A 13,585-nucleotide genomic window follows, 5' to 3' on the forward strand; every position below is an offset into this window, starting at 1 on the left:
TGCCCTTCCCCATTCCCATTTTTGCCCCATAGGGCATAATGGGAATGGGGAAGGTGCTAATTACGGCACCGCAAATTGCGGTACCGTAATTAGCTCCCTGGTCACTTTGCGGGTTGGTTTTTAACGCCTGCAAAAAGCAGGCGTTAAATTCCTCAACCCGCAAAGGGACCTCGTAGTAGGCCGGTAAGGGTTTACCGGTACCGGTAAAATATCGGTACCGGTAAACCCTTACCGCCTACCGTGTAATGAGGCACATTGTATGCATAACTCATAAACAAATTCACATAATTAATTCATACATTCAGCACAGTTTATCCTCCTATTAATTAATCCAATCAGAACCTGGTGAAACATGTGCAAGACTTATTAGCTACCATCTCTTCCATAGTGCCATAGTAGGAACACTCTAGTTTCCATTGGATACTGTTCCATAGTTTGGTCCTGAGAAAGAGAACCTCAGTTGTATGATTCCCTGCACAGCTGGTGAAAAAAGCTCCAGTCTTGGAAACGGGAGCACACCCTTCACATCTCATTGAAGACCAGATATAACAAACTTCTCCAGCCACCATCTAGATGTGGGGAGAAGCGATGCCACATCCATTTCCGGCCATGTCTGTCATGTTAAAAGCGTGAGTTACCAATTGTAAGGGGGCCCCCCAACCTGAGCTCCTGGGTAGGAAGCAAGGCAACATTTCCCCTCTGCAGGATAGTGGGGGGAGCAATATTGTCATGTACACTGCCAGGCCGACCAATACCCACCTCCCAATACTGAAGGAGAAGCCCACACTCTGTAGAGAATGTGATATTAATATGAACCCCTCATTGCCACCCGACAGGAGGGAATCCAGACAGAGATGCAAGAGCTGAGAAATGCTCATGCACAACAATCAGTGGGGGATACATCACCACAGGACACCAGTGATAACCCATGAGGAAGAACTAGAGCAGCGGCATTCTAAGGAGACAATTATGAGGAGGCACTGAACTGAAATGGAGCCCGTTATCAGGACGTATGCCAAACATTAAGCAAGTAAAGATGATCACGAAGAAAGTGGGAAGAGATCAGATCGCCAGTGTGATGCTGGAAATGCATCGGAGGGACAGGGCCTCCGTATCCTTGTCCTTTATTGCTTTTTATCGTGTGTTCTGTCGTGTTTTCCGCGCAGGAGTTCATGTGGGACTCCTGGCGGTGCAGCTCTCTCTCTTTTGGTTTGGTGAACAGACCCATGGGATACCCTTATGGCACCCATGGGCAGGGGTGCAATCCTGTGCCCCTAGTGTATGTTTTTGGGCACCTGTGTGTGACCCACAGAGCAGGGTACGGGCTGGTGGCAGCTACGTGCTGAAATGACTGGTGCCCTGAGCGTCCTCCATTTTGGGATGCCCAGGCCTTGCCATTGGAATCGGTAGATTCCAGATGGAGACCAAATGGCCCCGTGTCCTCTTGCCTTCCATCACCTGTTACCTCGATCTTCCTGAAGTCCCGGGAAGCCCTGACTCTGTCCCTTCTCCCTGACTGGCTGTTGGGTGGAAGTTCCGTATATGGCAGTGTGTGGAAGTGCCGACCAGACTGGCTGTAGCCTTCTCAACGACCGTATGTTGTGGTACGCCTGTGGGTATGCCTGTGGGTGGGACCTGGGTGAATGGAGTGTGTGACAAATATGCATTCTATGTTGTGGGTGTCTAGTATCTGGTGGTTGACACAATGACTGAGACAGCCCTGCTCAAAACCGGTATGAATGCAGCTTGGAGTGTTGAATGGCTCGGTACTTGTCCCAATACACATAACTTGTGAGTGTCTGGAGAGAAGTGAATGGCTTGAATGCCCCGTGTGCCTGATTGGCTGCCTGCCTGCATGAATGACCGTAGTCGTGATTGGATGCTTGAGTGTGACCCAGCAGAATGAATGGGAGATCAACAATATATCTGGGGACCTCTCACTGCTAGGAATCATGTTCAGAAGCTGAAGTCCACTACGACGAGTAACTGGAGTAACTGAAGCTTGACCTTGAAGCCCTGCTGGACGAGAAGAATTGCTGTTGCTCTCCTTCACAATCTGAAAGCTGCTGTGCTTCAAGAACTGACCCAGAGAGGACCTGGTAAGGCGTCCTCTTCCCTAGCTACGAGGGACCATCGTGCACAGCTGATCTTTGCCTAAGCTCCCTGGTAGACAGACCTTCGACAGGCTGCCGACCTGATACAGAGATTGCTGCGGAACTCCAAGGAGAAGCGCCCAGACTGTTGTCCGCCACTGTTGACGACCACTGTCGCCGACTGGAGCCGCCATGCTCCCATTGCCGAAGAACTTAATTGATCCAAGGACGCTCTTGTCCGCATTGTCGCCGCTGTATCCTGCTGGAGAAGTTCTGACCGTCGACTCGCCGAGGAGCATCCACTGGTGGGTTTCCCGCCAACCAACGACCACTGAGACGCTGACGACTCAACACCCTTGCTGGGCCACAGTTCTTCAAACTCTTTGCGGTCCAGAACTATCGACACTGAGGTGCCCCGCACGCCTCTTCCTTGCAAGACGTTTACTCTTCCGCGTCAACGAGCACCACTAGGAATGACGCAGCCACTTGACAGTCGTAGCTCGACCTGTTCCGTCGGATGTAAAGACTGTGTTGTAACCAATACAGTGTGGGGACATTCCTTTGTGGGTGCGTGGGGACTACACTGTACTTAAGAACCAGCACGCATCACCTCCTCAGAAGCTAGGCCTTGATTGCTCGACCAATTTTACCAATATTAGAGAATCTTGGCAGGGGTCTCTGTGCCTCCCCTCTACCATATAGAGAGCGGAAGTGCAGACCCCCCATCCGGTCTTTACAGCCAGATATTAGGAACACGAGAAATTCTGAGGGGAAAAGATCCATGAAGAACATGAGAATTGATTGTTACAGTTCTTCAGTCAGCTCTGCCTAGTCTTGAACAGTGAGATCTGAACTAGGACATTCAATGAGCCCATTGTGTCCTGCTGAGAGAGGCGTACCTGAATAGACAAATAGGATAGGCCGGGCTTGCTGTTTTTCAACCTCTTGGCTAAGGAAACAGTTATGCCTATTTGCTGGTGAAATAAGCGAGTGAATGATGGCAGGTGTTATGTTTTCTTTAGGTCTAACCTCACCCAAGAAGAATTGGTGAGGGGATACTGTGATAAATCCTACGGATCCCTCACTGAAACTCTGCCCAAAGTATCCTCCCGGGTGCCCAGGGAAAGGAAGGCGCTTCCTGATCCTCACCTTTGGGTGGTGTACTGCGGGAGGATCACACAGGAGCAGAAAAGGGTCAGGAGAGTGAGAGACGCCTATGGGATGAGATACAGCATTTTACCTCTTTTCAAGAGGACCTTCCACCAATACCACAGTATGTAATGGCTTGTTTCCATCATAGTTCTATTGTTCCACAAGGTGACCATCTGAGTGAGAAAGAATTCAGCCATAAACATTGTGGTGGTAAAAATAACAAATATCCTGTAATAACCCAAGACATACATCAAGTTATAAGTTCCCCTAGTTCCCATAAGCCTAATAAGAGGAAATTGTATAATAATAAAAGTCATAAGAGCCAAGAACCATATTCCTCTTCTCCAACCTGCCTTATAACTGGCTCTTGTAATATCACTTTGTTAAATGTTGCTGAAAGTGGAAATCAAATTCACAATGTAGGAATTAAGAAAACAAAACTCTTTCATTTGGGACTTCAAGTCAATTTATTCCCTCAGTGCTAAGTTAAGGAAGAGGGATACAGAGGAACAAAGATGTAGAAGTGGTCAGCTAATTAACAGGAATGACCTACACCTGAGGGAGACTGGGAGGCATAAAAGGCCCCCTCAGGTGCAGGTACTGGGGAAGAAGCAGTTTGAGTAGCAGAAGAAGTGCGGGCTGTGTATGCTGCGGGAGACAGGAGTAGAGGAGCGGTAAGAGGCCGGGACCATTGCGAGTCCTGAGAGGGTCTGTGCCTCTAACATCCTAAACTGCAGAGGTCGCTGAGCAGGAAGTGTGTGGAAAAAAGCTTACCCAGGAAGACTACTCTGTGCAGAGCTTTTGCATCCAGAAGCATACTCTCAGGAGTCAGAGCGACTCCAAATCAACACGGCGGAGGCATCGGCAACCAAAGAGAGAAGGCGCGCCTGGTCAGGAGAAGCCATGGTTGCAGCAGTTCTGTGAACGTGGAGAGGAGCACCTGGAAGCGACTTACCCGGTGAGTCTAAGCGTGACCCTCGGGTGCTCTGGTGCAGGCTGCATGTTCCGCACTGGCAGGATCACTCGTGAGCAAGTGAAAGGCAGTATAAACAATGTTACAAAGGCCAAAGTGTTAACATACAAAAACAAGCTAATAAGCATCACGAATACCAAACTGGTACTAGCTTACAAAGGCAAGCTAATAAATCTTATGAATACCGAAATGCTGTAGACTTGCAAAAGCGGCTGATAGTAAACCAAATCAGGCCCAGGACTGAAAGTGTGAGTTTGGGTGAAAACCAACAAGCTGGTGGGTAGGTCATATTAGAAACGCAGGTATACCACCCTTACCCAAACCAAGAGACCTTGAGAAACTGGTAATATCAGTCCAATAAAGGTTGCCAAACACAAGAGGGGAATAGTGAGACGCCCCATGGTTGTAAAGGTTGCCATTCAGTTTTCGGGATACCTATCATTGTGGTTGATGTAGATTCACATTGCTATAGCCAAAATAGAAGCGGGAAAAGACTTGATCCTGAACACTATTTTCGGTATTGATGCAGAAGGGAAAGAAAGGTGGCAAACAAGCTGCCCTTCTGGAGGTGATTATACAGAGGGATATCAGCATCTTTTGTGGAGAGGTCCTGAGAAGGATCAGTGTGCCTGTTCTATTCCCTGAACGCTGTTGACATGTTTATGCCAAAGAAGGACATTAAAGCTGTTGTTATTCTACTGTGAAAGTTACCATTGAGGCACTTATCTGTTTTGGTAGACGGGCAGGTGAGTAGATCCGTAGGACAAGAGATAAGATTGCCCCGAAGAAACCTGGTGAAAGGTTATACCAGATAATATAAGGAGCAAGTGCTGAAGAGTGGTACTATTGGAAAGCAACATATAAAGTTGTGACATTTGGGGGAAGAATTGTGAAAGTCGATGAGGAAAAGTTACAATTATTCCTGCAGTCATTCTTGAAGCAGACCATTCTGTCCAAATCAATTGTTTTTGCCAAAGATTTGAAGGAGTTCTCATTCCAGGAGATGTGAGAGCTTATGGCTTTTCCTTTCAAGATACTTCAGGAGAGTACTTATTCCAGGAGTAGTGAGAGCTTTGACTTTAACAAGTTACTTTATTGAAACAATGCAACTTTGTGATAAAGTTGAATTTCCTTGTTTTTCCCTTGAACTGTGAAGCAAATCTTTGTTTGGATTTAGGGGAAGGGGAGTTTGCCCAGTCCATGACAAGAGACATTGGTTATACTATGAACCATATTATATGTTGTATACATTTGTTGAATTGAGTTGCCATATTATGCCTTTTTGTTTTGATCGTTGTATTTGTGTGAGGGTTAGAGATCCCTTTCAGTTTACTATAGGCAGGGAAATCCACATTAGGGTAGGGTTAGTGAGGTGTTTATTTAACCTGTTTTATTTAATAAAATGGATGAAGATAAAAACGGTTTATACAGTTGCCTGCCTCACATTTCTGACCCCTCACAATACTTGAAACTTTTATTTAATGCTTTCTCAAAATGTGGGGATTAAGTATTTCCTTCATAATCAAACAAGACTTAGTCATATACAAAGATCAAGTATGTTTTTGCAAGACAGTGGTGAAGGCTGAGACCCTGCTAGCAAAGGTATCCTTTAGCTAATTTTGTGGATTCTATGTACAGCTTTTTTAGGACTGGCTGAGCTCTGTTTTGCTCACTTGCCATGTAACACCCTATTATCTAGAGCAGTGGCCTTCAACCTTTGGCTTTCCAGATGCAGTTTTGCAATACAATTCCCATTGTATTCCTCCAGCATAGACAATGGTGAGGGATCATGGGAATCATAGTTTAGAACATCTGGAGAGTCATAGCTGGTGGACCCCTAATTTATAGTTTGGGGTTTGAAGACAACGTACAAGCAGGAATTGGGAACAAGCAACTCAAGGCCTGCCAAAAAAGGCAGAAGAAGAATGTGTTGGTCTCAAGGGAAATGGGGGGGGGTGAAAGGGTGGGAGTATTTTCTCTTACAAGGAGTGCACATGGTTGCATAGGGAAGATGCATGAAATAGCTCACTATGACTAACACATTGCAAAACCTAATTCCCACTGGGAAAATGAATGGCTTAAATGAAAAGTGCAAAATGCAAGAATTGTATTATGACGTTGATGCATTAAAAAACGCTGTACCTTCAAGAGACACACTTCTTTTACTCTGATCCCAAAAAAGTGAATAAGATGGGGATACAGACCACTCTTGCAACAGCTCTACCACTGACTACAAGGAGGAAAGCGATACCATTCTTTGAGGAGGGCACTTCACTATTGCAAAACAACTCTGAATCAGATGATCAGCCGATGACTACTGGCACATCACACCAACACTTCATGTACACTCTAGCATCTCACTGTGGACTTCACGAGAAAGGGTCTTAACCATTCCAGGATCCCTGCTTAGAGAGCAACACATGAGCCTGTATATCGGTATGGATGACCCTCACGTGGCCTTCAAAACAATAGTGGGCAGCAGACATATCCCTGGGGAAAGAAGAATAAATAATAAAGGTTATCTTGTGTCATTCTTAAGCTTTGATGCAGGATCCTAAGGACTGGTCGTAAAGAAAGGAAAGAACTACACGGAATGCAAGTGTATTCTTCCTCACATCGCATCCCCACATTGTTATGTGGTATTAATTGATCATCACAATTGACCTTTTGACCTAATTGACCGAATTACAGTGGCTCCAATTGACCTTTTTGGATAATTGACCTTTTAATTTAATTATTATATATATAGTAGGTTGGTTTTGGTGTATAATAATATAAGGATTAGGTGGGGAGTTGTGGGGGTTTGGATTGGGTGAGGGGTTGCATGGGCTTTCCCCCGCATATATGTCCTAATTGACCTTTTAAATTCTGTCAATTGTCAATTCGATCAATTGTGAAATGGTCAATTTGTATACAATCGTGTATGTGTTGGTATAGGAGTCCCTCTTTTTGAATGCACATTTTGGTAAACTATCCATGATGCTTTGCCATCATTCCCTGCTCAAGCTAAACTTTGCATTGACAGGTACTTTCGGCGTTGAACAGAGCACATTTGTTGCATTGAATATTTAACTATATCTAAAGCTCTGATTAAAATGATCACAATCAATCTTGACTCAATGTCCCCAGACGATTCTGAGACTCTTTACAAGCTTTGATGAGAGGGGAATGTACAGAATGCATTTGTCATACTAACCATTGTAGTAGTGTAAAGTGCCTGTCATTGGCTGTGAGTGGTATATTTTGCTGCGTGCCCTTGGCAAACCAGACCTTAGTCTGCTGGATGGAGGAGTGTGAAAAGGGTAAAGTACGAGATGGGAAACGACGGGGGGAGATGTAGACACATGGAGGGAGAATCAGAGAGGTAGAGGATTGTGTGTTATCCTGGATTCATATTGATCCATGAAGATGGATTATATTCCAGTGAGAGACCAGGGGAAGGAAAAAAATGTGATAAGCTAAGGGTTGTGCTTTCAAGGCAGCCTTGCATATTACAAGATAATAATCTAGTGTAATGATGGTTTGTCTAGGGTCTTCAGAACGTGTCCAGGCAATCCTAATAGCTGTGTAGGCCCAATCCCTTGTGCTTTTCTTATTGTGACAATGCAGCACGATTGCAGATAGTAATTCCCGGCTGCCAAGAGCCAGCACTGGTGGTGGTCGAGCCAAGAGCTGGGTCTGTCAAAGGTGAAAGTATTTGGCAACACAAAGGTGTGGGATGGGTAGGCGCTTTGGAGTAAAACCTTGAAAACCAGACAACCTAGGTGTGGAACCGTTCTTTTTATTAGTGCAGGGAGGTCAACATTCGTTCCCTTAAAGCCTCTTGCAGAGGTCAGTAGGATCAGTAATCTGAGATCAGTGGCAAGCATGCTGGTTAACTTTAGAACATGAAAAAAATGTGTGGTTGCGCTTATTACTTCATGCGCCAAATTATAATATTGAAAAGAAACTCCACTCAATTGGAATACAATGATTCAGGTTTAATAATTGATTAAGATGAGTGCCCTTTGTCCGGACAGAATCGTACGGAGCTCTTTCTTGCATTGCAGAGGTTGGGATTTAACCCGAGACTTTCATTTTCCATTCTTTTGCTGAAAAGCAGCGTTCCACATTTGTATACAATACCATTAGCCCTGATTTGAGAAAGACGGCGAGTCCGTCGAAACACATGTTATCACAAAGGGCACTCATCTTAATCAATTATTAAACCTGAATCATTGTATTCCAATTGAGTGGAGTTTCTTTTCAATATTATAATTTGGCGCATGAAGTAATAAGTGCAAACACACATTTTTTCATTTTTTCGCAAAACAGAGTGGAGGAACCATTGTCTCTGTTGTTGCGCAACGCATGCGACAATTATATATAAAAAACCTTCCTCCTTTCAGGGCGCTGAGGTCCGCATTGCCAAGTGTCCACAAGGGTCCTCATCAAGTTGATTTAACTTTAGAACATGTGGTTGTTGTAATAGCACTTGGAAAGGTTACACTTTGCAGGAAGCATCATGAGGTCTAAGGATTGGTTAACTGCTTATGTAACTTGCACGAAATAGCATGCTTGTCCAACTCTATCCATACTGGATAATTTAAGAAATCATAGACTTCTGAGAAACACCATGAAAGTCCAATGATGGAATAGCTTCTTCTATGACTTACACTTAAGAGCATGCTTGACCAGCTCCATCCATCATGGGTAATTTAAGGAATCATAGACAGACTTCTGAGAAACACCATGAAAGTCCAATAATGGAATAGCTTCTTCTATGACTTGCACTCAAGAGTATGCTTGACCAGTTCTATCCATGCTAGGTAATTTAAGGATTCCTAGATAGATTTCTGAGAAACACCATGAACGTGCAAGGACTGAATAGTTGCTTCGATGACTTGACCTAAAGAGCATGCTTGACCAGCTCCATCCATGCTGGGTAATTTAATGAATCCTGGATAAACTGAGGATTTGGAAGCTGCATGTGTGTCTTGCACCAAAGAGCATGCTTGACCAGCTCCATCCATGCTGGGTAATTTAATGAATCCTGGATAAACTGAGGATTTGGAAGCTGCATGTGTGTCTTGCACCAAAGAGCATGCTTGACCAGCTCCATCCATGCTGGGTAATTTAATGAATCCTGGATAAGATGGGAATTGGGAAGCTGCATATGTGTCTTGAAACCAAAGAGCATGTTTTTACAGCTCTATCCATGCTGGGTAATTTAAGGAATCATAGTTAAACTTTTGAGAACCACCATTTATTTATTTGTATTTATTTATTTAATGAAAATTGCAGGGAAAACAATGCAGTTTTGGCACAAAATAACTTTAAAAACAGTTTAACGTTGATTTACAGAGCGGAGGCCCAGTGTCCTAAAGAATGGGTGAGAGGATGTGGATATAAGACCAGGTGATGCAGGGTAGGGAGAAACATGAACCATGTACAAGAACAGTAGAGCATGATCTAGGAACGGATCGTGGAGGAAGTGCTCGATTTTAGGATGAATGGGTGAGTGATAAGTGCTGTTGGGTTGTTGTAGACAGGTAGGGGGAGAGGGAAACAGGGGGATGTGGTAGCGTAGAATGCTATGCAAGTGCTTCTTCAGAAAGGGGGAGAGATAGGAGGTTGGATTTAAATATAGAGTTGGAGTATTGTGGAGAGGGAGTAGAACAGCATTCCAGACAAAGGGGCAAGGAGAGAAAGAAAGCAAAAATGAGAGAGAGAATAGGGGGCATGAGAGGTGGCAAAGAGGTGAGCAGAGTAGGATCATAGGGAGTGAGGGGGAGAGCAGGGCCGATAGGTAGTGTGGGGCATGTCTGTATATAGTTTTGAAGATGAGGAGAATGAGTGTATACTTTGCCCTCTGTCTCATAGATAATCAGTCGAACTGATGGGCTGGGGAGGTGAAGGCGAAGCAGGAAGGTTGAAGAGTGTACGGACAGCAATTGATTGGGGGGCCAGTTTACCAGTTCTCACCACCAAACTCATGAACTTGCTACCTTATCCTCTTAGATCTGAATCCCCCTTTCACTCATTTAAGAGTAAAGCCAGCAGGACTGTCCAAACATCCACATGCCTCTTGGACCGTAAGCAACTCACACTGTCTGTAAAATGCTCTGCACTGCTAATCCTTAACGTTCTAACTCCTGTGTAAATATCCTGGAAATTATATTGTAAATATTTTGTAAGTATGTTTGAATGATTTGTTGTTGTATTCTGCATACAATGTCACTGTAACCTCAAGAAATGCGCCAAGATGCCTTTGGGCCAGGTGCTCTATACAAATAAATAAAATACAAATACAAAGTTGAGGACTTTTTCAAGAGGTGAAAAATCATAGTTGGGAAGACCATAGAGGACCCTTGTACAGTGGGCATATTGAGAGAGTACTAAATAGGAGATTAGGTGCTTAGCAGTGTGGAAGTGAGGAAGATGTTTTATTTTTCTGATATCGAAGAGATTAAGTCTGGTTGTGGTGGCAGATTTGGAGATGAACAAGACCCAACAAGACCACTCAGATCAAGCAACGACATCCGCCTTGAACCAAAACCATATTTGGAGGATCATCTTTCTCGCACCTGGCACCAATAACCTGGAATGAGCTACCAAAAAGCATATGTAACACAAGAGATCATCTTCAATTCAGAAAACTACTCAAAACGGGCTCTTTGCCACAGAACATGAAGGAAACAACTAGCAAACATATAAGCAACGGGAAACAAGAATCCCTGAGAGTTATCATCCTCCCTGATTTCGTATTTTAACTTCCAAATCGGAGGGTGGAGGGTGGGGGGAATGCCATTACTCCATACCGGTATGCCAAAGAGGAAACGCAGGTAGGTCAGGATCCCACTTGGGAATAAGCAAGGAGGCACCGGGAGGGGAGGGGGAGGAAGCCTTGGTACACATACCCCTGTCCACAGAGGAAACAGGCAGGAAAGAACCACCAAAGTGGAAATTGTCAGGAAGGGAGCAGAGTACTGTAAACTGTGCATCGCCAAACAGGGTGGGGGAACACGCTTGCTTCAACCAGGTACACACACCACTAAACTAGCACAGAGGAAAACTGCCACCACTTCATATCTGCCAACTAGACTGATAAACTACAATACCAATCTCACACGATAACCATAGATGTGGAACAAAGAAACACAAAGACTAAGAGGTAAGAAAAAAAAACACTAACCCCAACTAGAAAATCTCAACTTTCCCCAAACACTTCTCACACAGACACTGACTTCTCTGCACAGCAACCCACAGATACTTCACCACACCGCAACAACAGACAAACAACACATAACCCATATCAACAGCACATGGGAACTCTCACCGATCGGATAAGAGCACTCAAACCCAGCGCACAGTAAAAACCGAACTGAAGCTGCCAACAGAACATCACAACTCTCGCTCTCCTACTCCAACTACACCCTACTAACCACCCAAAGCCTCCTTTTTCAGATACGCCAGAGCACCTGGGGACCACTTCTGATGGTGACGGTGCATGGTACAAATACATTTAACATAACATAACATGAAGAGCGAAAAGTTGTTTTTTTGTTTTGTTTTATTAAAAATGTTTGGTCTTAGCATAAAAGTGTACAACAACATTCCACATAAACAATGGCAATAAGAAAACATAACAGCAGACAATTAAAAAGAAGAAAATAGATGAACATTCCCATCCCCCTAAAAGCATCAAAAAATAACTTATCTTACATATTCCACAAGCATTCCTCTAAAAAGCAAATCACTCCAAAAGTGATTCAAGAAATCCAGACCAGATATCATCAAAAGGTTTGCCCTTATGCTGCTGTGGCGTGGCAATCCTCTCATTATTACAAATAGAGTATATTTTCTGTAGCCACATATCCTTTGTTGGGAAGACAGAAGTTTTCCAATTCCGTAAAATGATTCTTTTGGCAACCATTGAAGGCCTCACAATCCAAGTCACCCGTTGGTATGACAGCTCCTCCAGATCTGTGTCATCACCAAAAATCAAAGTTCCAAAGTCGTACTCACTGTCCACTCCAAGGACTGTGTTCATCACACTTGACACTTCGCCCCAGAATGATTCGACTCTATAGTAATCCCATAGCATATGCTCCACAGTTCCTACTAACCGGCCACATCACCAGCAGGTGTCCGACAAGCTCAAACCTTGCTTGCACGTCCGTTCAGGAGTCCAAAAACCCCTATTCAGCAACTTCACCTGACAAGCCCTCTCTGTAATGTTAATTGACATCGGGGGAATATTCCTACAAAGTGCCTCCCATCTTATCACCGTCATCTCATCCTGAAGGTGTGCCAACCAGGATTCCAGGAGTTTTGTGTTCCCCACTGAACCCCCACTCAAGAGTTTGTACATCCCTGAGACCATGTGATCCTGACCTCCCAAATGAACAATGGAATCCAACAGGTCTGATTTCAAGAGGTCCGTCACTGGCACAGCTGATTTAAGGGACCTATACTCTCCATATGTGCAACCCACAAAGCCATACTTCACCTTCAAGTCAAGGAACGAGAGACAAGATCCTACTTCAAAAAGGTCTCTAACTTTCCTCACTCCACCCAAATACCAATTTTGCTAAAAAAGTACTTTATTGTTGAGCTTTATCGAAGGATTCAACCATATTGATGTAAAACACATCTGAAAAGGCTCCATATTTAGAGATTTCGCTAGATCTTTCCAGCAGGACTGCAGAAATTCAGTCAGAATTGACCTCTCCCCCCTCCCTTTGCTTACAGTGGACAGTAAAGCTGAGGGCTCCAGCAGACCCGCCATGCTCGCCTCATCAATCGAACAATCATCATAAGGCTCTCTCAAGAATGGCAGAAAATGTCTTGATATAAATGCCAGGGGATACCTGGCGAAATCAGGAGCACTCAGACTCCCTTTTTCACAAAGAAACTGAAGTTTCCAAAGTTGGCAGCTTGTGCTCCCAAAGGAAAGGCTTAATCATACTGTCCAGCTTTCTCATCATGGATTTACATTGTGGGTAGGGGATCATGCTCATGATGTAGGTGATTCTTAGTGTGGCCGCCATTTTCAGTGCACCCACTTTACCCCCCAACGATAGGTTGATGGAATCCCAATGCAGCAGGTCTGGCGACAATTTCTCCATTGCCAATCTCAAATTAACATCCATCATAAGTCTCATTTCGCTAGTCAGCCAGATCCCCAGATTCCTCATCTTCGAGGGACGTCACTTGTCAGGTCTGTACTATTGCAAAATTGCGAACATGTCAGAGTCTCCGATTTGAGCCATTTGAAGTTCGAAACCCTGCCAAACCTCTCAATGTGGTCCATCAAAGCCGGGACAGATACTGGCAAGTCCTCTAACACCAAAAGGAGATCATCTGCATATGTTATGTTATTGTG

The sequence above is a fragment of the Ambystoma mexicanum genome, chromosome 11, assembly GCF_040938575.1.
Source record: "Ambystoma mexicanum isolate Mex_15411 chromosome 11, UKY_AmexF1_1, whole genome shotgun sequence".
NCBI lineage: Eukaryota > Metazoa > Chordata > Amphibia > Caudata > Ambystomatidae > Ambystoma > Ambystoma mexicanum.